Raw genomic sequence first — 23,728 nt, 5'->3', positions numbered from 1 at the left:
AGGATTTGATTAAAATCTCATTATTCTTCTTCTACGAGTTTTATGGGTCTAATCCTTACTAGATTTTGATCTATTTTGAGTTAATTTTTGTACATCATGTGAGGCAGGGGCCCAAATTTTTTGTGACTTTGAATTGGGAAATAATTTCATGGATATAAAACCAAAGCAACAATAACAACAACAAAAATATCAACAAATTGGATAGCATCAAACTTTTATGCATTATAAGACACAATCAAGAAATCAAAAAGACAACCAATGTAATGGGAGAAAAATACTTGCAAATCATTTATCTGACAAGATTAGTGCCTAGAATATATAAAGAACTTGCAACACAGTAACAAAAAGATAACCAATTTAAAAAGTGGTCAAAGGATTTAAATAGATGTTTTTGCAAAGAAGATTATACAAATGACCAATAAACATATAAAAGGATGCAGTGCCACTGACCATTAAGAACTGCAACTCAAAACCATCATGAGAAACCACTTAACATCTACTAGAATGTATATAATACAAAAGATGGGCAATCGTAACAGTAAGAAAAGATATGGAGAAATTAGAGCCATCAAATACATCTGGTTGGGACATAATATAACATGTTGCCTTTGGAAAACAGTTTAGTGGGTCTTCAAGAAATTAAACACTGGGGTAGGTGTTTGGTTCAGTGCTTAAGTATGCCCTATACTTCAGTGCCTGTGTTTGCATCCTGGCTCCATTTCTGATTCCAGGTTCTGGACAATGTACACCCTCAGAAATAGCAGATGATATCTCAAGTACCTGAGTTCCTCCCACTCATGAGATCTTAGTTCTGGGCTCCTGGTTTCAGTCTGGCCTACCCCAAGCTGTTGCAAGATTTTGGAGAGTAAATCAGTAGATGGAAGATCTCTTTTTATCTTTATCTGCCTTTCACATAATTAAAAACAATTTTAAAATAAGTTAAAGAGTTATCCCATGACCTAAGAGAACTGACAACACATGTCCAAACCAAATTTGTACACAAATGTTTATAGCTCCATTATTCATAGTAGCTAGAAAGTTGGGAAACAACCCAAATACTCATTACCTGATGAGTAGATAAATGAAATGCTGGGTATCTATGCAATGGGTATTTGTATATAAAAAGAACTGAAGTACTGATACATGTTACAATATGGATGGGCCCTGAAAATACTGTGCTAAACGAAAGAAGCCAGACACAAAAGACCTCATAATGTATGATATCAATTATGGGGTATGTACAGACTAGACAAACTGATAGAGGCAAAAAGTAGATATTTGGTTATATAGGAATTAGGGGAAAGTGTAAGGGGGGAATGTGTGAAATAAGCACCCAAGAATGTGTGAGAACAGAATCAAGTCATAAACAAATTTATCTGTAAGAATCAATGTTCCCCTTAAGATTCATGTTCGTGAAGCTAAAATGAAAGAACTTAGCATGAGATGTGTGTGTGTGTTTCACCAGCAATTCTGAGTTTCATGAATCAGAGACAATTTTCCCTGTCTTCTAGCTGAAGGTTTTAAGGCTGTATTTACATTTATTTTTCTATATGGAATTTCTAGTTATACAAGCACTATTTGTCGAAAGAACATTTTTACTCCACTCTATTGTCTTTGCTCCTCTATCAAACATGACTTGATTAAATGTACATGTGTCAGCTCTCTGTTCCATGGATCTATTTGTCAATACCACTTTGCCTTGATTACCACTGCTTTACAGTAAGACTTCAAAGTCCGGTAATATTATTCTTCAATATTAAGTTAGCTATTCTGAGTCATTTCCTTTCCCATGTGAACGTTACAATCAGTTGGTTAACACTCACAAAACAATCTGCTTTAGATTTGCATTGAATTTTGGGTTGTAAAGTAAGTAAAAAGGACATCTTGATAGCAATGAGTCAGCCTGTCCATGAACATGGAATATCTTTTCATGTGGTTGGTTATTCTGGGATTCCTTTCATCAGATTATAATTTTCCTCATATAGACATTGCACATATTTGGCTAGGTTTAGACCTAAATATTTTGGGGGATGTTAATGTAAATGGTACTGTGTTTTTATTTTTAAATTCTGCTTGTTCATTGCTGGTATATGAAGGTACTTTAAAAAGTTTCTGGAAAAACAGATTTAAAAGATCAGTTCATTTTGGTTCAAGAAACTTGAAAAATCTATGCAGAGTTTTCCATAATATGCATTTTCTTTGTTTTGAAGATCATTCATATGCATGGATTTCAAAAAAATTTTATATCCAAACTTATCTTTTAATTCCATTTTCTACAAGCCTTTTCAAGTATGCCTATGCAATGGTTTGGAGGTTGAACACTCCTGAAGAGTCCACAGGTTAAAGGTTTGGACCTCAGTGATTCCAAGATGACTGAATAGAGAAAAGTGCACTGATTTTTATACCAGGAACATATCAGGAGAACAGGGGAAAGTCTGGATTCCTGGGAGATAGCTGGTGACAAGTTTTCAGTGAAAAGTATATGGAAAGATTGTACAGATACACAGCATCTTGTGGGACACCACCAGCAACTCCTGAAGCTAGTGGCTGGCAGAGATGCCGGAGGCCATCTTCCCAGAATGCAGTGAGTGGAGTGTGCAGAAGCCCGTGTTTCATTGGTGATCTTACCTGGGGAAAAGACTCATGGTCCCTGCTGATTTTGAGTCCAGGCAAACTGGCAGGGAGCAGGATGCCTACTTAACTATGAACAGAGGTCACATTGCTTCCTTCCCCTCCCCACAATAAGCTGCCCAGTGACCAGTGGGAGAAGTGTCATCTTCTCAGAATAAGGTGGGTAGAGACTGCAGCAGGCCACATGCTTCTGGTGGATGTTGACAGGAAGAAATCCATGGTCCCCACTGATGTTGAGCCTGGGTAGACAAAGTGGCACACAGGGTTCCAGCCTCACTGTGAATGGAGGGTAACCCAACGAGGGTAACCAGTGGCTGAGGGCCATCTTCACAGAATGAGGCCAGTGGAGTCTAGTCTGGAGAGTTGGTTGGGGCAGGGTACCTCCACTTCCCTCCTCCCACCAACATGCTAGGCTCAGGGATGAGGCAGCTCTCTCTTTGGACAGGGAGGCTTACAGGGCACAAAATGGATTCCCTGCAGCCTGTGACTATGTGATAGGCTGGAAATAGGGTGTAGGGTGTGGCTGGGTTTTTGGGCAATTACTGAGCCTGACTCCAGAAGCTCAGAATTTCCTGAGTGCCAGGAATGGACTTTGTGGAGGGATCCATACTCACACTATGGAATACAGATTCTTTGTGTGGTTCATGCACCTCAGTTAGTAGGGGTGTCAGCACAGAGAGGTTCATGTTGGCAAAGAGAAGGCAGAGGCAGTGATCAGTTACACCAGCCAGGGAATCATCTCTCCCCTACTGACGACAAAGGTGAGCTACCTTGCATAATTTGGGTGTTACTGTGGACTTTTGCCTCAACCACAAATTCTGGCCAGAGCTCCCTGGTCCTACCTAGCATATGCCTCTGGATATCCCCTGAAGGTATGGGTATCCCACTACTCCCAGAGGCATATTTCTTTCTTTCTTTTTTTTTTTTGACAGGCAGAGTGGACAGTGAGAGAGAGAGACAGAGAAAAAGGTGTTCCTTTGCCGTTGGTTCACCCTCCAATGGCCGCCACAGCTGGTGCGCTGTGGCCGGCGCACCACGCTGATCCGAAGGCAGGAGCCAGGTGCTTCTCCTGGTCTCCCATGGGGTGCAGGGCCCAAGCACTTGGACCATCCTCCACTGCACTCCCGGGCCATAGCAGAGAGCTGGCCTAGAAGAGGGGCAACTGGGACAGAATCTGGCGCCCTGACCAGGACTAGAACCCGGTGTGCCGGCACCACTAGGCAGAGGATTAGCCAGAGGCATATTTCTAAGAACAAGGACTTCAGAGGAGATATCAGCAAGTGTTTCTCCAGATGCACAAATGTGAATGTAGTAATACAAGAAACATGAACAAAGAAAGACAATATGACTTTCTAAAAAGAACACAATAATACTTCAGTACTAGACTGTGAGGATGATGACACTCATGAAATTCCTGAAAAGAAATTCAAAAGAATGATTGTAAGATTACTTAAAAACAGAGAAGCAAATTGAAAGAAAACTGTGAATGATATCGATGAGAAATTCTGCCATGAGAAACAGAAATGCTGAAGAAAAATCAAACTGAAATATTAGAAATGAAAAATTCAAGATGTCAAATTAAAAATACAGTGGAAGGCGTGAACACTAGATTCAGTGAAGCAGAAGAAAGAATATCTGAGCTAGAGACAAAGCTTTAGAAAAATCTCAGGCCACAAAAAAAGAGAAGAAGAAAAAAAAACATACAAAAACTGTGTTCAGGATCTAAGGGTTACCATCAAATGACAAAATATATGTGTCTTAGGCATTTCTGAATGAGTGGAAAAGCAGAATTACTCAGCCAAGTTATTCAGTGAAATAAAATTACCTAATTATTAAACTACTCAAAAACAATAGAAAGGAAAGGAATCCTCACAAAGTCCTTCTATCAGGCCAGTATCACCTTATTTTCAAAACTCAAAAAAGATACAAAAAAGAAAGAGAACTATAGTCTGATATTCCTGATGAACACAGATGCAAAGATCTCAATAAGATTCTAGATAATTGAGTCCAGTAACACATCAGAAAGATCATCCACCTGCATGACATGGGATTTATCTCTGGTATGTAGAAATGTTTCAGCTTACATACACAGATCAATGTGATATATCACATTAACTGATGAATAAAAATAACATGACAACATGATTGTCTCAACAGATGCTGAGAAAGCATCTGATAAAATACATCATCCTTTCATGATAAAAACTTTAAGCAAATTGGAGATAGAAGAAATGTATTTCAACAGCAATAAGGCAATATATGGCAAAGCCACAGCCAACAGTATATTGAATGGGATAAAGTTGAAAGCATTTCCACTGAGATCCAGTTCCAGACAAGGATGCCTGCTTTCACAGTTGCTATTCAATACAGTTCTGGAAGTTTTAACCAATCTTCAGGCAAGAAAAAGAAATCTAAGGAATACAAGTTGGAAGGGAGGAAGTCACATTATCACTGTTTCCAGATGATATGATCCTACATAGAGGAAACCAAATGACTCCACTCAGAGACTATTGGAACTCACAAGAGAGTTCAGTAAAGTTGCAGGCTATAAAATCAACACAGAAAAATCAATAGCCTTTTTATATAAAAATAATACAATGGCTGAGAAAAAACCTGAAGGATCAGTCTCATTCACAATACCTATAAAAATTTGAATACCTTGAAATAAATTTAACTAAGGATGTGAAAGATGTCTGTAATGAAAATTAAAAACATTAAAGAAATAGATGACAAAAAAGGAAAAATGTTTATGTTCATGTATTAGAAGAATTAATATCAAAAAGTCCATATTACTGAAACAATTTATAAAATCAATCAAGATATCAAGTGCATTCTTCTCAGTTCTAGAAAAAAAATGATGCTGAAATTCATATGGAAACACAGAGACCCCGAGTAGCTAAAGAAATCTTAAAGAACAAAACAAAGCTGGAGACATCACAAAATACCAGATTTCAGGACATACTATAGGTCAGTTATCATCAAAACAGCTTAGTCCAGGCACAAAAATATACACGTAGACCAAAGGAATAGATTATAAACTCCAGAAATTAATCCACAAATCTACAGCCAACTAATCTTTGACAAATGAGCTAAAATCACTCCCTATATCTAAAGGATAGTCTTCAACATGATGTTCGGAAGACTGGACCACTGTGTACAGAAGTATGAAACAAGACCTCCTACCTTATACCTTACACCAAAATCAACTCACAATGGATCAAGATCTAAATCTGTGACCTGATACCATAAATTTCCTAGAAGAAAACATTGGAAAAACTCTAAGACATTTTGGCATTGGCAAAGACTTCTTGGAAAAGACCCGAGAAGCATAGGCAGTAACAGCAAAAATTGACAAATGGATTATCTCAAGCTAAGAAGCTTCTGCATTGCAAAGGAAACACTCAACAGAGTGAGGAGGCAACTGACATAATTGGAAAAAATGTTCACTATCCATTTTTTCTTTTAGATTTTTTTTTTGAAGGGAGAGTGGATAGTGAGAGAGAGAGAGAGAGAGAGACAGAGAGAAAGGTCTTCCTTTACCATTGGTTCACCCTCCAATGGTCACCGTGGCTGGTGCGCTGCAGCCGGTGCATCACGCTGATCTGAAGCCAGGAGCCAGGTGCTTCTCCTGGTCTCCCATGCGGGTGCAGGCCCAAGCACTTGGGCCATCCTGCACTGCCCTCCCGGGCCATAGCAGAGAGCTGGGCTGGAAGAGGGGCAACCGGGACAGAACCTGGTGTGCCAGCACCACGGGCAGAGGATTAGCCTATTGAGCTGCGGCGCCGACCTTCGCTATCCATTTGATAAAGGCTTAATATGGGGGGGGGGTGGAGCCAAGACGCCAGAAGAGTGAGGGCGCACACCAACAGTCCGGGAAAAGAGAGTTTAACAAAAGTGGAGTTACTGTAGCCTCAGGAAGAGACTCAGAAAAAAAACTGCAGAGGAAACTATTCCGGATCTAGTGTATGTGACACAGAAGACCTACGGGGAGAGCAAGGTGGCTCACCGCAGAGCCGAGCCATGCTATGGGAGCGGAGCTGCGAGAGCGGGGAACTGAGGGAGCCCAGCCGCAGAATTTTGAGTGCCAGCGCTGGAAGGAGAGGTAACCCAAGACATTGGCAGGGAAAGACAGAACGAGGCCTGAGGTCCCACTGGGGAAAGTGCACCAGGCTGACTAAAGGAGAGAAAAAAAAGTGAATACATAGGGGAAACCGGCAGGGTCAATAGCCTCTCTCTCCACTCACCTTTCAAAGCTGAGCAAGACAAAGAGCAGGCGCCATTTTACATATGTAAAACAATCTCGGTAACCTAGGCAACCCGGTGAGCTATGTGGAATTACTTCCAAACTGAGTCTAAAAAAAAAACAGCCAGCGAGCGAGCCAGAGAACAATCTGGGCGAGTCACCGTGAGCATACCCTTAACCCTGAAGAACCAACCAGAGCTCTCAGGCCACACCCATCGTACCCTCTAAGGATCCATCAAAAACAGACAGTCCACTCAATCTAGAGTCATAGTATAATGAGAAAAAACACCACAGCGAAGGAAACAATAAACACCTCCAAGATGCCAAACAAACGTAGAAACCGAGGTAACAAGAACAAGGAAGACACTATGATGCCCCCAAATGAAAAAGACACCACAATTCAAGATTATGAAGATGATGAGATAGAAGAAATGCAAGAAGCAGATCTCAAAAAATTGATAAGAACATTAAGAAGTTCTCAAAAACAAATTCTTGAACTACAGAAATCCTTAATGGACAAGATAGAAAATCTCTCGCACGAAAATGAAATATTAAGGAGGAATCAAAATGAAATGAAACAACTAGTAGAACAAGAAACTGTGATAGTGACAAGAAACCATAATGAAATGAAGAATTCAATAGATCAAATGACAAACACATTAGAGAGCCTTAAAAACAGAATGGGTGAAGCAGAAGAGAGAATATCAGAAGACAGAGAACAGGAAAGGAAACAGGCAAACCAAAGAAAAGAAGAAGAAATTAGAAATCTAAAAAATATTGTCGGGAATCTACAGGATACTATTAAAAAACCTAACATCCGGGTTCTAGGAGTTCTTGAAGGCATGGAGAGGGAGAAAGGATTAGAAGGCCTTTTTAGTGAGATACTAGCAGAAAATTTCCCAGGTTTGGAGAAGGACAGAGGCATCTTAGTACAGGAAGCTCATAGAACCCCTAATAAACATGACCAAAAGAGATCCTCACCATGACACATTGTAATTAAACTCACCACAGTGAAACAGAAAGGAAAGATCTTAAAATGTGCGAGAGAAACGTCAGACCACTCTCAGAGGATCTCCAATTAGACTCACAGCTGACTTCTCATCAGAAACCCTACAAGCTAGGAGAGAATGGTGAGATATAGCCCAGGTACTAAGAGAGAAAAACTGCCAGCCCAGAATATTATATCCTGCAAAGCTCTCATTTGTGAATGAAGGTGAAATAAAGACCTTTCACAACAAACAGAAATTGAAAGAATTTGTCGCCACTCGTCCAGCCCTGCAAAAGATGCTTAAAGATGTGTTAAATGCAGAAACACAGAAACATGGTCACCAATATGAAAGAAGGTAAAGGAAGGAAACCTCACAGCAAAAGATCACAGGGAATTCAAAGCATATATTAGAAAATATCTTCGGCAAATGGCAGGGCAAAGTTACTACTTATCGATAGTCACATTAAAAGTTAAAGGTCTGAACAGTCCAGTTAAAAGACACCGATTGGGTGATTGAGTTAAGGAACAAAACCCATCTATTTGCTGCTTACAAGAAACACATCTTTCTAACAAAGATGCACACAGACTGAAAGTGAAAGGCTGGAAAAAGATATGCCATGCCAACAGAAATGAAAAAAGAGTGGGCGTAGCCATCTTAATATCGGACAACATAAATTTTATCACAAAAACTATTAGGAGAGATAAAGAGGGGCACTATATAATGATTAAGGGATCTATTCAACAGGAAGATATAATGATTATCAATTATATGCACCTAATTACAGGACACCAGTTTATTTAAAAGACTTGTTAAGGGACTTAAAGGGAGACCTAGACCCCAATACAATAGTACTGGGGGACTTCAATACTCCACTCTCAGAGACAGACAGATCAACAGGACAGAAGATCAACAAGGAGACAGTAGATTTAAACGACACTATAGCCCAAATGGACCTCATCCTACACATAAAGCATTTACATTCTTCTCAGCAGTACATGGAACCTTCTCTAGGATTGACCACATACTAGGCCATAAAGCAAGTCTCAGCAAATTCAAAAGAATTAGAATCATACAATGCAGCTTCTCAGACCACAAAGGAATGAAGTTGGAAATTAGCAACTCGGGAATCCCTAGAGCACGTGCAAATACATGGAGACTGAATAACATGCTCCTGAATGAACACTGGGTCATAGAAGTAATTAAAAGAGAAATCAAAAAATTTTTGGAAGTAAATGAGGATAATAGCACAAGATACCAAAACCTATGGGATACAGCAAAAGCAGTGTTAAGAGGAAAGTTTATATCAATAGGTGCCTACATCAAGAAATTGGAAAGGCACCAAATAGATGAGCTTTCAGTGCATCTCAAGGATCTAGAAAATCAGCAGCAAACTGGACCCAAAGCTGGTAGCAGAAGAGAAATAATTAAAATCAGAGAAGAAATCAACAGGATTGAATAAAAAAAATTACAAAAAATCAGCCAAACGAGGAGCTGGTTTTTTGAAAAAATAAACAAAATTGATACCCCATTGGTCCAACTAACTAAAAAAAAGAAAAGAAAAGACCCAAATCAATAAAATCAGAGATGAAAAAGGAAACGTAACAACAGACACCACAGAAATAAAAAGAATCATCAGAAATTACTACAAGGTCTTATATGCTAACAAACAGGGAAACCTATCAGAAATGGACAGATTCTTGGACACATACAACCTACCTAAATTGAACCAGGAAGACATAGAAAACCTAAACAGACCCATAACTGACACAGAAATTGAAACAGTAATAAAGGCCCTCCCAACAAAGAAAAGCCCAGGACCAGATGGATTCACGGCTGAATTCTACCAGACCTTTAGAGAAGAACTAACTCCAATTCTTCTCAAACTATTCAAAACAATCGAAAAAGAGGGAATCCTCCCAAATTCTATGAAGCCAGCATCACTTTAATTCCTAAGCCGGAAAAAGATGCAGCATTGAAAGAGAATTACAGACCAATATCCCTGATGAACATAGATGCAAAAATCCTCAATAAAATTCTGGCCAACAGAATGCAACAACACATCAGAAAGTTCATCCACCCAGACCAAGTGGGATTTATCCCTGGTATGCAGGGATGGTTCAATGTACACAAAAAAACGTGATACACCACATTAACAGACTGCAGAAGAAAAACCATATGATTCTCTCAATAGAGGCAGAGAACGCATTTGATAAAATACAACACCATTTCATGATAAAAACCCTAAGCAAGTATGGCGCCGTGGCTCAACAGGTTAATGCTCTGCCTTGCGGTGCCAGCACACCGGGTTCTAGTCCCAGTTGGGGCGCCGGTTTCTGTCCTAGTTACCCCTTTTCCAGGCCAGCTCTCTGCTATTGCCCGGAGTGCAGTGGAGGATGGCCCAAGTGCTTTGGCCCTGCATCCCATGGGAGACCAGGAGAAGCACCTGGCTCCTGCCTTCGGATCAGTGCGTTGCGCCGGCCGCAGCACACCAGCTGCGGCGGCCATTGGAGGGTGAACCAACGGCAAAGGAACACCTTTCTCTCTGTCTCTCTCACTGTCCACTCTGCCTGTCAAAAAAAAATAGCCAGAGCTATTAGGCAAGAAAAAGAAATTAAAGGGATACAAATTGGGAAGGAAGAAGTCAAACTATCCCTCTTTGCAGATGATATGACTCTCTATTTAGGGGACCCAAAGAACTCTACTAAGAGACTACTGGAACTCATAGAAGAGTTTGGCAAAGTAGCAGGATATAAAATCAATGCACAAAATTCAACAGCCTTTGTATACACAGGCAATGCCACAGTTGAGGAAGAACATCTAAGTTCAATCCCATTCACAATAGCTACAAAAACAATCAAATACCTTGGAATAAACTTAACCAAGGACGTTAAAGATCTCTACGATGAAAACTACAAAACCTTAAAGAAAGAAATAGAAGAGGATACCAAAATATGGAAAAACCTTCCATGCTCATGGATTGGAACAATCAATATCATCAAAATGTCCATTCTCCCAAAAGCAATTTACATATTCAATGCAATACCAATCAAAATACCAAAGGCATTCTTCTCAGATCTGGAAAAAATGATGCTGAAATTCATATGGAGACACAGGAGACCTCGAATAGCCAAAGCAATCTTGTACAACAAAAACAAAGCCGGAGGCATCACAATACCAGATTTCAGGACATACTACAGGGAAGTTGTAATCAAAACAGCATGGTACTGGTACAGAAACAGATGGATAGACCAATGGAACAGAATAGAAACACCAGAAATCAATCCAAACATCTACAGCCTACTCATATTTGATCAAGGATCCAAAACCAATTCCTGGAGCAAGGACTGTCGATTCAATAAATGGTGCTGGGAAAATTGGATTTCCATGTGCAGAAGCATGAAACAAGACCCCTACCTTTCACCTTACACAAAAATTCAACCAACATGGATTAAAGGCTAAAATCTATGACCCGACACCATCAAATTATTAGAGAGCACTGGAGAAACCCTGCAAGATATGGGTACTGACAAAGACTTCTTGGAAAATACCCCAGGAGCACAGGCAGTCAAAGCCAAAATTAACTATTGGGATTGCATCAAACTGAGAAGTTTCTGTACTGCAAAAGAAACAGTCAGGAAAGTGAATAGGCAACTGATAGAATGGGAAAAAATATTTGCAAACTACGCAACAGATAAAGGGTTGATAACCAGAATATTCAAAGAAATCAAGAAACTCCACAGCATCAAACAAACAACCCACTTAAGAGATGGGCCAAAGACCTCAACAGACATCTTTCCAAAGAGGAAATCCAAATGGCCAACAGACACATGAAAAAATGTTCAAGATTACTAGCAATCAGGGAAATGCAAATCAAAACCACAATGAGGTGTCACCTCACCCCAGTGAGAATGGCTCACATTCAGAAATCTACCAATAATAGATGCTGGAGAGGATGTGGGGAAAAAGGGACACTAACCCACTGGTGGTGGGAATACAAACTGGTTAAGCCACTATGGAAGTCAGTCTGGAGATTCCTCAGAAGCCTGAATATAATCCTACCATACAACCCAGCCATCCCACTCCTTGGAATTTATCCAAAGGAAATTAAACTGGCAAACAACAAAGCGGTCTGCACCTTAATGTTTATTGCAGCTCAATTCACAATAGCTAAGACCTGGACCAACCCAAATGCCCATCAACAGTAGACTGGATAAAGAAATTATGGGACCATGTACTCCATAGAATACTATACAGCAGTAAGAAACAATGAAACCCAGGCATTTGCAACAAGATGGAGGAATCTGGAAAACATCATGCTGAGTGAATTAAGCCAGTCCCAAAGAGAAAAATATCATCATTTGTTTTCCCTGATCGGCGACAACTGAGCACCAAAGGGGAAACCTGTTGAAGTGAAATGGACACTATGAGAAACAGTGACTTAATCAGCTCTTGTGCTGACTGTTGCTGTACAATGTAATACTTTATCCATTTTAGTATTTTTTGTTCTAGTACTAGTGGTTAAACTCTGTAATTTACACACAATTATTCCTTTTTTTTTTTTGACAGGCAGAGTGGACAGTGAGAGAGAGAGAGAAAGGCCTTCCTTTTGCCGTTGGTTCGCCCTCCAATGGCCGCCGCGGCCAGCGCGCTGCGGCTGGCGCACCGCGCTGATCCGATGGCAGGAGCCAGGTGCTTTTCCTGGTCTCCCATGGGGTGCAGGGCCCAAGCACTTGGGCCATCCTCCACTGCACTCCCTGGCCACAGCAGAGAGCTGGCCTGGAAGAGGGGCAACCGGGACAGAATCTGGTGCCCCGACCGGGACTAGAACCTGGTGTGCCAGCGCCACTAGGCGGAGGATTAGCCTATTGAGCCACGGCGCCGGCTTAACACACAATTATTCTTAACGATTATTTTTAACTGAAAAGTGATCCCTGTTAAATATAACAATGAGAAAAAGAGAGGGAGGAGATGCACAATTGGGGACAAGCTCAATTGGACTTGCCCCAAATGATGGAGTTAGAAACGTGCCAGGGGATTCCAATAAAATCCCATCAAGGTGGCATGTACCAATGCCATCTCACTAGTCCAAGTGATCAATTTCAGTTCACAATGGATCACACTGATAGGTCTAAGAGTCAAAGGGATCACACAAACAAGACTAGTGTCTGCTAATACTAACTGATAAAATCAAAAAGGGAGAGAATGATCCAACATGGGAAGTGGGATACACAGCAGACTCATAGAATGGCAGATGTCCTAAATAGCACTCTGGCCTCAGAATCAGCCCTTAAGGCATTCAGATCTGGCTCAAGAGCCCATGAGAGTATTTTAGGCATGGAAAGCCAAGACACTCTGGAAAAAAAAAAAGGAAGACCTAAATGAAAGATCTCAGCGAGTGAGATCCCAGTAGAAAGAATAGGGCCATCAAAGTAGGAGGTACCTTTCTCTGAAGGGAGGAGAGAACTTCCACTTTGACTATGACCCTGTTGGAATAAGATCGAAGTCAGCGAACCCTAAAGGCATCCATAGCCTTGGCAACTCATGACTAGAGCCTAGGGAAATTACTACGCCCTAAACAAGAGTGTTAAATTGTTAAATCAACATCAAGAGTCACTCTGTACTTACGTCCCATGTGGGGTCTCTGTCCTTAATGGGTTGTCCAATGTGAAGTAATGCTATAACTAGTACTAAAACAGTATTTTTACACTTTGTGTTTCTGTGTGGGTGCAAACTGATGAAATCTTTACTTAGTATATACTGAATCGATCTTCTGTATATAAAGATAATTGAAAATGTAAATAAAAAAACCTTGGTGTTAAATTGGAAAATAGATAGAAAATTAATCAATTTTTAAAAAAATATCATGTAGGATCTCTGTCATTAATGTGCTGTACATTGTGATTTAATGCTATAACTATACTCCAACAGTATTTTTCACTTTGTGTTGCTATGTGATGGCAAAGTGTTGAAATCTTTACTTTATATATACTAAACTGATTTTCTGCATATAGAGAATTGAAAATGAACCTTGATGTGAATGGAAGGGGAGAGAGAGCGGGAAAGGGGAGGGTTGCGGGTGGGATGGAAGTTATGGGGGGGTGAATCCATTGTAATCCATAAGCTGTACTTTGGAAAGTTATATTCATTAAATAAAAGCTTTAAAAAAATAAGGGATTAATATGCAAGATTTATAAAAAACTCAAGAAATTCAACAAAAGAAACAATCCAGTTAAGAAATGGGCAAAGGACATAATAAGGCACTTTTCAAAAGATCAGATGAAATGGACAACAGACATAAATGGCCAACAGACACATAAAAGGATACCCAGAATCGCTAATCAGAATAATGAAAATGAAAACCACAATGAGGTTTCATGTTACCCCAGTTAGAACAGCTCTCACCCTAAAATCAAAAAATAATGTTGATGAGGATGTTGGGGAAAAGGTACCCTAATATGCTATTTGTGCAAATAGAGACTAGTATAATCATTATAGAAGACAGTTTGGAGATTCCTCAGAAATCTGAATGTAGACCTACTATATGACCAACCATCCCACTCCTGGGAATTTATCTAAATGAAATAAAATCAGCATATGAAAGTTATCTGTACCCCCATGTTCATTGCAGCTCAATTCATAATAGCTAAGATATGGAATCAATCAGATATCCATCAACTGATGACTTGATAAAGAAAACATGGTATGTATACTCTATGGACTACTACTTAGCCAGAAAAGGAATAAAACCCTCTATTTTGCAACAAAATTGATGCAACTGGATAAAAATAAGAGTGGGAATGAAAGATGGAGGATCTGTACAGATCAGCACACATTCCCACAGACTTATCTCTAATAGTGAAGCTAAAAACTTGCCATGGGACTCCAAATCTCATTTTGCTGGGTGGCACTTATCCCATCTTATGTGATAAAGTGATCTTATTAAGTATGGAATTGATCATATAGATAGGACCATAAGTCAAATGGATTACATAAATAATACCAAGTGCCTGGTAATAACAATAGATAGAATTACAAAGGAGAGAAAGTTCCAACATGGGAAGCAGTCCACACAACAGACTCATTGAATGACAAGCACCTTAAACAGCACTCTAATCTTAGAATCAGCCCCTAAGGCATTTGGATCTGACTGAAAATGCCATAAGAGCATTTCAGGCATGGAAAGCCAAGACATAGTGGCAAAAATGGTTCTGCATGAAAAATCTCTGTGAGTGTAACCTCAGTGGAAAGAAGGGGCCATGAAAGAAGGAGGTACTTTTCTCTGAAGGGAAGAGAGAACTTCCACTTTGCATATGGTGCTGTCTATAAACCAACAGATTTTGTGGACTCAAAAGGCTAACATAGCCTTGGCAGTTCATGTCAAGAGCCTCAGGTGATCACTAACATCATAAATAAGAGTGTCAGTTGTTAAATCAACAACAGGAGTCACTGTGCACTTGCTCCCCACATTGGACCTCTGTCCTTAATGTGGTGTACTATGAGAATTAACAATAAAACTTGTCTTCAAACTGTACTTTATACTTTGTGTGTCTGTGTGGGTGCAAATAGTTGAACTCTCTACTCAGAGTAGAGTTGGTATTCTGTATATAAAGTCAATTAAAAATGAATCTTAGTGGAAACTGGAATGAGAGAGGGAGTAGGAGGTAGGATGGGAATGGGGGTAAAAGGGAGGGAATGGGAAGAAACACTGTATCTAAAAGTTGTATGTTTGAAATTTGTATTCATTAAATAAAAACAAACAAACAAAAAACCCAAAAATCGATGCAACTTGAGACCATTATGCTTAGTGTATAAGTCAGTCCCCAAAAAGAAAAATAGCATGTTTTCTTTGATATGTGGTGATTAATAAAGAATACAAAAAGATAAGGATGAAACTGACATCTTATGATTTGATTATTGCTTTTAGCCCTTGTTTATACTCCTGTGGAACATGGTCTCTCTACTTTTACTTATGAATATTACGCTAGTAGCTCATTAAACTTATAATTATAGTCAACTGAAAGTAATGCAAAATTAAAGAAAAAAGGAAGGAGGGAGGGCTGAGTGAATGAGGAAAGTGTATTTACCTTCTTAGTTTTGTTTCTATGAAATATATAAAATATGTGCTTTCATTAATAAATTTATTTTTAAAAAGTTTTGGGCCTATAAATATTATGTTAATGATGCTAAGTGGGTAGAAACAATTCAATTATGGTGTTTGGAGGTGTGGCCTTTGACAAGTGACTGGATTGGACTGGGTCATTACTGTGGGGTCCCTATGATTACATACTGCTGGCTTTATAAGGGACCACACAGATAAGCATAGACACATATGATTCTTCTTGTCATTTTTTTTTTTTTGACAGGCAGAGTGGATAGTGAGAGAGAGACAGAGAGAAAGGTCTTCCTTTTTGCTGTTGGTTCACCCTCCAAGGGCCACTGTGGCCGGCGCATCACGCTGATCCAAAGCCAGGAGCCAGGTGCTTCTCCTGGTCTCCCATGTGGGTGCAGGGCCCAAGCACTTGGGCCATCCTCCACTGCCTTCCCGGGCCATAGCAGAGAGCTGGCCTGGAAGAGGGGCAACTGGGATAGAATCCGGTGCCCCAACCGGGATTAGAACCCGGTGTGCCGGTGCCACAAGGCGGAGGATTAGCCTGTTAAGCCATGGCGCCGGCCTCTTCTTGTCATGTGATATGCTTTGCTGACTCTGGACTCTGTTAGCAAGAATGCTATTACCAGAGGCTGAATCAACTGGACTTGACGAATCCTTAGACTGAACCTTCAAAACTATGGGTCTCTTTTTCTTTCCTAAGTAGTTTGTCTAAGGTATTTTATTATAGTAATGAAAATTGATTAATATACTTCTTATAAGAAAATGATTGACTTTTCTATATCAACCCTATATCCTTCAATCATGCTGTAAGCCTTACTATCCCACAGAGTTTTTTTTGTGGTGGGTTCTTTCGGATTTTCTACATGGATGGTCACTGCCTTTTTCAAACAAACAGCTTTATTTATTCTTTTCAGTCTATATACCTTTTATTTCATTTGCTGGTCTTATTGCCATTATCTAAGGCCTTTCTCTGGTTTAATTAGATAATTTGGCTTCTAGGTATAAGCTGAAATTATTCATGTGAGACCTATTTTTCTTCTCTAACAGAGGTACTTAGAGTGCCATTAAGTTATCACTCAGAATTGTTTCAGCTGTTCCACATGATGTACCTCATTATTCAATTTGCAGAGGCTAAGAAAAACAGCCTACAGTTGGAATATATATTCATGGGAAATGGTGACTGGGTGGCCTTCTTGGTCAGAGGTCCAGAAAGAGAAATATTAGAAGACAAAGGACAAGGTATTTTTGGGGAAAGGCTCATGGATGAACCTAAAGGGGTGGTGAAACTGTCAAGATCTTTGAGTATATTAGACATAACCCAGTAAGCATTCAACAGAGGCTAGCCCTAAATGAATAAGCAGACAAAATCACGCAGCCTATTGGTATATACCAGCCTTGATGATCAGCTACTGCAATGACACAGCACAACAAAAACATAAATGGAGTAGACATGATGGTAGAGATGGAAACATATGGGCCTGACAGTATGGGCTCCCAGTTACCAACATTGACCCAGCTGTTTTCTAAAAAATTATTTTGAAATTTCTTTCCATTTCATTTGAAAGACACAGAGGGAGAAAGCTTTTCATGACACTGGTTCACTTCCCAAATGCCCACAACAGCCAGGGCTGGGCCAGGCTGAAGCCAGGATTCCAAAACGTAATCTGGGCCACTATGTATGTGGCAGAGACCTAAGTCACATGCTTACATGTGAGCCATCACATGCTTCCTTCTGGGATGTACGTTAGCAGGAAGCTGGATTAGACGTGGAGGAGATGGGACTCAAACCAGGTACTACATTACAGGAGCAATTAGCTGTCTGGTGGCAAGGTGACTGAATTGGACACCTTCTATCCTAGAAGGAACACAGATTTCTTCTGAACTGACCTAATCTACATCTATAAACACATTGTGTAATGGTTTTGTTTTTCTTATTCACAGAAACATAACGTCATTACCCAAGGGGTACAGTTGTCCACTGACACAAAATTCTACATAGTATTGTATTCAACAATACTATGTGCACAACAATACTATGTGTACATTTGTGTATAATTTACAGCAAAGGTAGCATGGGAGAGGGCATATAAACATAAGACCCCATGATCCCATCATTTACTACACCATGTCGAAGATGTTGACTTGCCAGAGCAATGGAATGGTTTGAAGGCAAACCTCATCCTGCAAGGGTGAGCTGCCATACTCCACATACAGCATGATATTCCATGGGTGGTATTCAAAATGTTCATGGAGGGGCCGGCGCTGTGGCACAGGTTAATCCTCTGCCTGTGCACCGGCATCCTATATGGGCATCGGTTCTAGTCCCTCTGTTCCTTTTCCCATCCAGCTCTCTGCTATTGCCTGGGAAAGCAGTAGAGGATGGCCCAAGCCCTTGGGCCCCTGCACCCATGTGAGTAGAACTGGAGAGAAAACAGCACTGGAAATCCTACAAGAGAAAGATGAACACCAGGGACCTGTGTGGAAGGTGTGGCTACACAGCAGAAACATGAACACAATGCACATCTGCAGTAGCTGAAGTGGGTGGCAGTTTGGAGACAGAGGTGAGACCGGACTTCAGCAACTTGTGGTGATATAGCTGGAGGGAGGGCATGGCTGAGCCTGGACTGGAGCCCTGGGGGCTAGCAGTTGCTAGCAGTTGTCTATAGACCCAGTGGAAGTAGAGGGGTCACATTTATGTCACCCCAGCTTGGCCACAACAGTGCCCGCTGCCCAGGTGAGAAAGGGCAGGAGCCATTTTGGGTTTGGGCGGGAGCCTCAGGAGACTTGTGCACACACATAGCAACTGGCTAAGACAAGATGACATCTCAGCAGTGTTGGCAGCAGTAGCAGGGAGAGAGTAACATTTGGCCAGTGGCTCTTGTGTACATGTGTGATTCAGAGATTCTAGGGGAAGGAACAATCTGCAGTCCCCACTGACTTTGAGCCTGGCTGGGAGGTGACTGGGCAACTACATCGGATGATGAGGTACCCACAGCCTCCCAGGATCCAGACACCTAGGCGGGGTTGTCTTGGGGAACATCTGCCTCTGTTGACTGGACAGGCTTGCAGGGCAGAGAGAAACCTTTGAACCCAGCAACTGTGGAGGCCTTGTGTGCTGAGACTGTGGGGACTTGGTAGTTACATGAGAAGGTGCAGGGTTTAGCTGGGTTTTTGCACAATCACTGGGTGCAGCTCTACACACTTGGAGCTCCTTGGATGCCTAGAGCAGGTCATTGCAGCGGGAACTGTGCTCACAGTGAGGACTGCATAGATCATTTTTGCTGTTTATATGGTGGCACAGAACACACTGGGGGCTGACACCCAGGCACTGAGATATACTATATCCAACTTGGGTATTATCCTTGATACTCGCCCCACCCTGGAGCACTGAACAGAGCTCCCTCGCTACACTCAGCACACACCTTTTGGTATTCACTGAAAGTGCAGACATTCCACTAAGCAACAGAGGCATAGCTCAAATATGAAAGCCATCAGAGGAAAAAAGAAATCAACTCCACAAATGCCTAAAAACAAATCCAGAAATTCTAGAAACAAGAATAAGGAAGACACCATGACACCCCCCAAAGGTAAACAACAACATTTCAATATTAGAATGTGAAGATGGAGAAACTGAGGAAATGCCAGAAATGGAATTCAAAAAATTAATCACAAGATTACTCAAAAGCAATCAGAAGCAAATCCATGCTAAAGAAAACCATACATAACATGAAAATTTTTCCCATGAAATCGAGATTTTAAAGATAAATCAAAATGAAACATTAGAAATGATGAATTCAATAGATCAAACATAAAATGTGGTAGAAAGCTTTGACAGCAAACTTGGTGAGGTAGAAGACAGAATATCCAAACTGGAAGATAAATCTTTGGGTATCATAGTTGGACCAAAAAAAAAAAAAGAAGAAGAAGAAAATACAAAACATAAAAACAATTTTGGAGATCTATGGGATACCATCAAATGACCCAACATATGGGTCTTAGGAGTTCCTGAAGGAGTGAGAAGAGAATAGACTAGAAAGCCTATTTAGTGAATAACTACAGAAAACATCCCTAATTTAGAGAAAGAGAAAGAGACAACCAAGTAGAGGAAGCACATAGATCTCCTGAAAGACATGACCAGAAAAGATCCTCACTATTACACACGATAATCAAACTTTCCATGGTAAAACATAAAGATTCTGAAATGTGCATGAGAGAAATGTCAGATCACTTTCAGATCTCCAATTAGACTCACAGCTGAATTCTCATCAGAAACCATATATGTTAGAAGGGAATGGTGAGATATATTACAAGTCTTAAAAGAAAAAAAAATTGTCAACATAGAATATTGTACCCCACAAAGCTCTCTTTTACAAATGAAGGTGAAATAAAGACCTTCCATAACAAATAGAAATTGAAAGAATTTGTCACCACTTGTCCAGCCATGCAAAAGACGCTTAAGGATATATTGTACACAGAAACATACATATTACTATGAAAGAATAAGAAGAGGTCAGTAAAACAAAGAGCTGTTTTTTTTTTTTTTAAATTTAAAACTGATACACCATTAGCCCAACTAACCAATAAAGAGAGAAGACTCAAATCAATAAAATCAAAGATAAAAATGAAATGTAACAAGAGATACCACAGAAATAAAAAATAATCAGAAATTACTAAAAAGAACTCTAAGCCAACAAATTGGGAAACATAGAAGAAATGGTAGATTCCAAGACACAATCTACCAAAATTGAATATTGAACACAGAAAACCTAAACAGACCAGTAATCAAGAAAGAAATTGAATCAGTAATAAAGACTCTCCCAAAAAAGAAAAGCCCAGAACTGGATGGTTTCACTGATGAATTCTAACAGACATTTAAAAAACTAATTTCAATGCTTCTCAAGCTATGCAAAACAATTGAAAGGGAGGGAATCCTCACAAACTCCTCTGAAGCCTGCATCACATTAATTCCTAAGTCAGAAAAAGATACAATAGAGAAAACTATAGACCAATATCCCTGACAGACATAGATAAAAAAAAAAGTCTCAGCAAAATATTAGTTAACTGAATCCAACAATACATCAGAAAGATCATTCTCCAGGACCCAAGTGGGATTTATCCCTGGTATGCAAGGAAGGTTCAACGTTTGCAAATCAGTAAATGTGATACTTCACTTTAACAAATCAAAGAAAAAAAAACATATGGTTATCTCAATAGATGAAGAGAGATGAAAAACCTTAAACAAATTGGATATAGAAGGAACATTCCTCAACATAATCAAGGCATTTTATGACAAACCATGGCCAGCATCCTAATGAATGGGGAAAAGCTAGAAGCATTCCAGCTAAGGTCTGGAACCAGATAAAGATGCCCACTCTCATCATTGCCATTTAATTTAGTCTTGGAAGTTTTAGCTTGAGACATTAGTGTGTGGTGATATCAGATTTAATATATGAGTTTTTCATTCAGCCAGAGATAAAACTTAAAACTGTTAATAGAAAAATAATGGAAATCAGAACCATGAATGCAAACAATATTGACCAAAAAGTTGGTACATAATGAGTGTTGGGCCAAGAGTGTAGACTTGAAGAATAGCAACATTTATTTGAAAAGTACAGGAATAGTAGATGACAAAGCAAGAGAAATTACAGAAAAAAAACAAAAACAGGAAAATCTGGCATGTATTTTGGAAGGCAAGGTAAAGGAGAGAAAGGAAGAAATTTCTCTTCATTCATGTCAAGAAAGGAGAGATCAAGAACATCCATTTCGTATAACAGTGCACATACAGAGGAAACTCACCAGATACTCTGACCTGAGAAAAAAAGATATTCTGATTCAGTTAGACTGGTGGGAATGGAAGTCAACTGTGCATCAGGATTAAGGGCAACAATTCTTTACATGTCATGATGCAATTCTAGAACCCTTCAGATATTTCCTGAACTTCTTGATAACTGAGTCATTGCTTTAGTTATCTATAGGCACAGCTGGCTGGTGATATCACAGACTTCCACTTGTATGTCAGTCTAAGAATTCCTCTTTGTGAAAGTACTAAAAATTTCAAAAAATATAGTATTATAATCTAAATCTGGCATGTTGTTGGGTATTACTGAGTACCCTACGTCAGTTTTCTACCAACTGGCATTTCTACATCAGTTGTTTTGTTTTGTTTTGTTTTTTGACAGGCAGAGTTAGAGACAGAGAGACAGGTCTTTCTTCCATTGGTTCACTCCCCAAATGGCTGCTACAGCCAGTGCACTAGGCCAATCTGAAGCCAGGACCAGGTGCTTCCTCCTGGTCTCCCATGCAGGTGCAGGGCCCAAGCACTTGGGCCATCCTCCACTGCCTTCCTGGACCACAGCAGAGAGCTGGACTGGAAGAGGAGCAACCAGGACAGATTCTGGCGCCCTGACCAGGACTAGAACCCAGGGTGCCGGCGCCGCAGGTGGAGGATTAGTCCAGTGAGCCATGGCGCTGGCCTCAACTGGCATTTCTAAAATATCCTATTTTGCATGTACACACACATATATTCAGAATTTTCCTAATTTTCAAGAATGCGTTCTTTTTAATCAGTCCCTTACAGTGTGTTCTCAAGTCATTAATATTTTGACTTATTGTTTTCCACTTACATGATTTCTTTTGAGAGGCAGACAGAGTGAGCAAGCTTCTATCCGCTGGTTCACTTCAAAACTGTCCCCAGTGGCCAAGGATGGGCCAAGCTGAAGCTAGGAACTGGGAACCCATCTAGATCTCCCATGTGGTTGGCAGCCAGCAACCCACTTGAGACATCAGTATTTTCTCTCCTAGGCTCTGCACTGGCATGAAGATAGAATCAGAAGCTGGAGCTGGGACTGAAACCCAGGAGCTCCCATACAGAGCACAGGTATTTTAACTGCTAGCGCAAACATGTGCCCTTCTACCTACTAGATTTTTTTTTTAACAAAGGGCCTCAATTTTCTACCTTATCTGAACCTTCAGTTGTATCTTTTCACGTTGTGCTTCCCCCAACCCTTCCTTACTCTATTCTAGTTACACTGGCCTTCTTACTATTCCTCACACATAGGAGACCCACTCTGACCTTTGGACCTGTACATTTGAAAACCTCTGTGGAATCCTGAGAGGTATCTGCATGGCCAACATGGATGTTTACATCTGAAATCCAACCAAGTGTCACTTCAAAGGGCCATATAGGTAATCACTTTACAATTATAAACCTCAACCTATATTCACCATTCTGCAGTATGATGATCTGTTTTTTCCCCAAACATTATTTTAAAATATTATTTTCTTTTTACACTAGAATAAAAAGTACTGAGCTAAATTATTTTTATATACATATAAAATATGTATAGATGTCCCATATCTTAGGAGACCCACCTGGCATAGTGGGTATTCAACAGATCTCTGCTAAATAAACATGTACAATTCTAATATGAATAGGGGAAACTAGTAGGGACTCTGGACTGTGGAGCTATTTGTTTCTACTTAAATTGTATAGGGGCCGGCACTGTGGCGTAGTGGGTATAGCCACCTCCTTTAGTTCTGGCATCCCATATGGGCATTGGTTTGAGTTCTGGCTGCTCCACTTCTGATCCTGCTCTCTGCTATGGCCTGGGAAAGCAGTAGAAGATAGCTCAAGTTGTTAGGCCACTGCACCTGCTTGGGAGACCCAGAAGAAACTCCTGGCTCCTGGCTTTGGATCAGCACATCTCAGGCCATTGAGGTCAATTGGGGAGTGAACCAGTGGGTGGAAGACCTCTC

General features: G+C 40.3%; 1 protein-coding gene across 4 annotated transcripts in view; it reads right to left on the bottom strand.

The window, feature by feature from the left end:
* The window catches only part of UGGT2 (UDP-glucose glycoprotein glucosyltransferase 2), a 263,834-nt gene that overhangs the window by 9,421 nt on the left and 230,685 nt on the right, over positions 1-23,728 (bottom strand). The window lies entirely within an intron of this gene.

The sequence above is a fragment of the Lepus europaeus genome, chromosome 6, assembly GCF_033115175.1.
Source record: "Lepus europaeus isolate LE1 chromosome 6, mLepTim1.pri, whole genome shotgun sequence".
Classification (NCBI taxonomy): Eukaryota; Metazoa; Chordata; class Mammalia; order Lagomorpha; family Leporidae; genus Lepus; species Lepus europaeus.
Note: the sequence above shows the minus strand (reverse complement) of the source record. Positions and strands in the feature narration are given on the sequence as shown.